The 4936-nt window shown below is 43.5% G+C and overlaps 1 non-coding gene and 1 pseudogene across 1 annotated transcript; both read left to right on the top strand.

The window, feature by feature from the left end:
• On the top strand, positions 660–1327 carry Rps25-ps1 (ribosomal protein S25, pseudogene 1; annotated as a pseudogene).
• On the top strand, positions 2280–2352 carry Trnaa-agc96 (transfer RNA alanine (anticodon AGC) 96). The gene has a single exon. It is a non-coding gene; the product is annotated as a tRNA-Ala (tRNA).
• Positions 2353–4936: the final 2584 nt, after the last annotated feature.

Genomic DNA, 4936 nt, shown 5'->3' with positions numbered 1-4936 from the left:
GATCTGACGCCCTCTTCTGGTGTGTCTGAAGACAGCTACAGTGTACTTAGATATAATAAATAAACCTTAGAACGAAAGCGGAGGTCATATCTGGAGATATGACGAGGTGTAACATTAACCTAGCACGCTGAGGTCCTGAGTGCAATCGCCCGCGCAAGAGAGAAGAATAAGAAAAACACGAGGGGGCGAAAAAACCAGGACACAAAACTCTTGCAGTGTCTCTTCAAAAATCGTGTAATAAGGTCATAAAAACTAGAGACAAGGCTGGGAGGATGGCAAACTGGTAATCCCCCGAACCCATATAATGTGGAAGGTGAAAACGGATTGTCCACAAACTTTTCTCTGACCTCCACAAGTGTGCCCTTCCTGCATTCAGCAATATATATATATATATACATGAATGTAAATGTACATATCTTTGCACATATAAATATATAATTAATAATATATAAGCATATATGATATATAATACATAAATTTTATGCATATTTGTCTTCTTCTTTTGAGACTGGGTTTCTTTGTGTAGCTCCGACTATCCTGGAATTCTATCTGTAAACCAGGCTGGCCTCGAGCTCAGAGATGCCAGGGCTAGCCTGTGACACCATACCCAGGTCAATAAACAATTTTTTAGATTAAAAACAAAAAACAGGACATCTTAGTGTGGCTGCAGTGGTCCACACTACTCTCTGAGCTTTGCCATGCCGCCCAAAGATGACAAGAAGAAGAAGGATGCCGGAAAGTTGGCCAAAAAAGACAAATACCCAGTAAATAAATCTGGTGGCAAGGTCAAAAAGAAGAAGTGGTCCAAAGGCAAAGTTCGGGACAAGCTGAACAATCTTGTCCTGTTTGACAAAGCTACTTTTTTTTAAAAGACTTATTTGTTTGTTTATTTATTATAAGTACACTGTAGCTGTTTTCAGACACACCAGAAGAGTGCATCAGATCTCATTACGGATGGTTATGAGCCACCATGTGGTTGCTGGGATTTGAACTCAGGACCTCTGGAAAAGCAGTCAGTGCTCCTAACCACTGAGCCATCTCTCCAGCCCCTTGACAAAGCTACTTATGACAAACTTTGTAAGGAAATTCCCAACTATAGCTTATTACTCCAGCCGTGGTCTCCTAGAGACTGAAGATTTGAGGTTCCTTGGCCAGGACAGCCCTTCAGGAGCTACTTAGTAAAGACTTAACAAGTTGGTTTCAAAGCACAGAGCCCAAGTAATTTATACCAGAAACACAAAGGGTGGAGATGCCCCAGCTGCTGGTGAAGATGCATAAACAGATTCAATCAGTCGTACATTTGGGAAAATAAAACTTTATTGAATCAAAACAAACAAACAAACAAACAAACAACTAGAAGCCAGGCCTGGTGGCACATTTTTTTTTTTTGGCTGTAATTGCGTTTATTAGCTTGACAAGGCAGATGTGAATTATTTTCTGTGACAAAATGGTGACAAAATGGCCATATATCAGCCAGCACACATTAGATGCCACAAGGAAATAAGAACTAATGAATTTAGAAACATTAGGCATGTTCTTCCCTGAAGCTACTGGTGCGGGAAAGGCAGGAGATAGAGATAGGAGGCGTGCTGTATCCTTGTGTTGCTCAGTCCCCACCATGCTTGTGGCCTGTCCTGACGGTGCAGCTCCTGACTACCTTTATCTTACACCCTGAAGAGCATACGGGGCACTGGCAGTCCATGTACTTCCAGGTCCTGAGGTGCACAGTGGCACATACCTTTAATCCCAGTACTCAGAATACAGAAGCAGACAGATATCTAGTTCAAGGCCAACCTGGTTACAAAGTAAATTCCAGGATAGCCAGGGCTCTATAGAGAGACTCTGTCTTAAATAAAGACAGACAGATATGCATATATATCCAGATAAATAAATAGTATGTTTCTTTTTTTTTAAAGATTCATTTATTTATTTTACGTATTTGTACACACAGACACTGTTTTCAGACACACCAGAAGAGGGCATCGGATCTCATTACAGATGGCTGTGAGCCACCATGTGGTTGCTGGGAATTGAACTCAGGACCTCTGGAAGAGCAGTCGGTGCTCTTAACCACTGAGCCATCTCTCAGCCCCAAATAGTATGTTTCTTGACACCAAGTTTATAAATCTACGGCCCCCAAAGATCTTACTTGAGACGTTTCTGAATGTTATTGGGGGGACACTGGAAAAGTTCTGGTTATAATTTTCCAAAGATGAATGGGTTTTAGCCTAGACAGTATTTCCCTAGCGACTTTCCAGAAAGAAAAGAAAAAAAAGGGGTTGGGGATTTAGCTCAGTGGTAGAGCGCTTGCCTAGCAAGCACAAGGCCCTGGGTTCGATCCCCAGCTCCAAAAAAAAAAAAAAAAAAAAAAAGCAAAAATCTTAGCGTGTGACAATATGTGAGTTTGTCTTCTACTAAAACCTGTTTTGGGAGTTTATCTTTCTTCACATGAAGCCTGACTGTCAGGTAAACCAGCCTGTGAGGTTTTACATATGAAATGGGTTGACCTGGCCTGTGCAGCCTTGGGGTAGGAGCTGGCTCAGGTCAGTCTGCTGCTGCTAAACGGCCTGACAAAGCTAGATCTCCATCAAGGCCACCACAGAGACCTGAGAAGGATACGTTTGAGCAGCAGGGGTAAACCAAATATCCTCTGTTTCAAGTAGAACGAGGGACGTTTACCCACAGCCAAACCTGCAATCCTCCACTGTGGGTGAACTCAACAGCTCCGTTGGGGGCTACATCGGTCCTCAGCCATCACACAGAGCAGCACCAGCATGCAGCAGCCACACCCACAGGGTCTGAGAGATTTTTCTGCAGAGAAGGGACTTGGGAGAACTGACTCACCTGGGTGAAGCACAGTAGGACAATCAACCCAACCTTGTCCTTAGCTTGGGCAGGCCCTGCCAGCAGGCTCTTCTTTGCCCAGTGGACAGTAGTACCACTTGAAGCGAGCTCCAGGCAAGTCAGTGGCTGCCTGTCTTCTTTGGAAATAGTCCCAACTGCTGCTCTCAGGAACTGGTATTTTGTGGTCCAGGGAAGTCTTTCTCATTAAACACCTTAAATGCGGGTTGGGGATTTAGCTCAGTGGTAGAGCGCTTGCCTAGCAAGCGTAAGGCCCTGGGTTCGGTCCTTAGCTCCGAAAATAAATAAATAAAAAAATAAATAAATAAATAAATAAAGGCTAAGCCTTGTGCAAAGTGCTCAGGCCTGGGTGCTCTGCCCCGGTGTCTCCTGGGCTTATTAAAAAAAAAAAAACGGGGCTGGGGATTTAGATCAGTGGTAGAGCGCTTGCCTAGGAAGCGCAAGGCCCTGGGTTCGGTCCCCAGCTCAAAAAAAAAAAAAAAAAAAAAAAAAAAAAACAACAACAATGGGGCTGGAAAGATGGTTCAGCGGTTAAGAGCACTGACTGCTCTTCCAGAGGTCATGAGTTCAATTCCCAGCAACCACCTGGTGGCTCACAACCATCTGTAATGGGTTCTGATACCCTCTTCCAGCCTGCAGTCACATATGCAGGCAGAATGCTGTACATAAAATAAATAAATCTTTAAAAAAAAAACAAAAAACCTTAAATGCCATAGTCAGCAGATCTCTCTGAGGGGTTCGAGAACCGTTGTGTAATCATTCTATTAGGTAGACCTGATTTTAAACAAATATTTGTTTTGGTTATCTGCTCTAGGCTTAACCTTGCCAATTGTGACGGTTTGTATATGCTTGGGCCAGGGAGTGGCACTATTAGGAGGTGTGACCTTGTTGGAGTAGGTGTGTCACTGTGGGAGTGGGTTTTAAGACCCTCCTCCTAGCTGCCTGCCAGTCAGTATTCTACTAGCAGCCTTCAGAGGAAGATGTAGAACTCTGAGGTCCTCCTCTACCATGCCTGCCTGGGTGCTGCCATGTTCCTGCTTTGATGATAATGGACTGAACCTCTGAACCTGTAAGCCAGCCCCAATTAAATGTTGTCCTTTATAAGACTTGCCTTGGTCATGGTGTCCGTTCACAGCAGTAAAAGCCTAACTAAGACAGAAGTTGGTACCAGGGACTGGTGTATTGCTGTGATAGGCCTGAAAATGCTTTTGTTTAGAAGAATGTGGGGACTTTGGATTTGGAAAACAGTGGAATGCTTTAAGTGGGGTTTAATGGGCTATCCTAGTAGGACTATGGAAGACTTTGCTACTGAGAGTGATTTGAATCGTGTGGACCTGGCCCAGGAGGTTTCGGTGAAGAATTTCAACATGCGGCCTAAAGACTGTTTTTTGTGGTATTTTGGTGAAGAATGTGGCTACTTTTTGACCTTGTCTGAAGTCTGCCTGAGGCTAAGGTGAAGAGACTCAGATTAATTGCATTGACAAGGGAAGTCTCAGAGATGCCCATTATAGACTTTGTTCTCTGGTTAAGTCTCATGAAGAAGATTTTTTTTTTTTTTGGGTTCTTTTTTTCGGAGCTGGGGACCGAACCCAGGGCCTTGTGCTTCCTAGGCAAGCGCTCTACCACTGAGCTAAATCCCCAACCCCATGAAGAAGATGTTTAAAGGAAAACTACTGACTATATACTTTGAGTATTAAATGGACACTCAAAAGTAAAATGGAGGGGGCTGGAGAGATGGCTCAGCAGTTAAGAGCACTGACTGCTCTTCCAGAGGTCATGAGTTCAATTCCCAGCAACCACATGGTGGCTCACAACCATCTGTAATGAGATCTGGTGCCCTCTTCTGGCCTGCAGTCGCATATGCAGGCAGAATGCTGTACATAAAATAAATAAATAAATCTTTAAAAAAAAAAAAAAAAGTAAAATGGAGCTGAATCCGGTTTTCAAGGATATTAAATTGAATTAAGGGAATAATTAAGTGACCTTGGGGCAAGTAAGTTTAGGTCCAGGCACGGTAGTACAAGCCTTTAATCCCAGGAGGCAAAGACATGCAGATCTCTAAGATAGAACAGAG

The sequence above is a fragment of the Rattus norvegicus genome, chromosome 20 (assembly GCF_036323735.1).
Source record: "Rattus norvegicus strain BN/NHsdMcwi chromosome 20, GRCr8, whole genome shotgun sequence".
In the NCBI taxonomy this organism is placed as follows: Eukaryota; Metazoa; Chordata; class Mammalia; order Rodentia; family Muridae; genus Rattus; species Rattus norvegicus.
The sequence above is the reverse complement of the archived record's forward strand: the minus strand, read 5'-3'. Positions and strand labels throughout refer to the sequence as shown.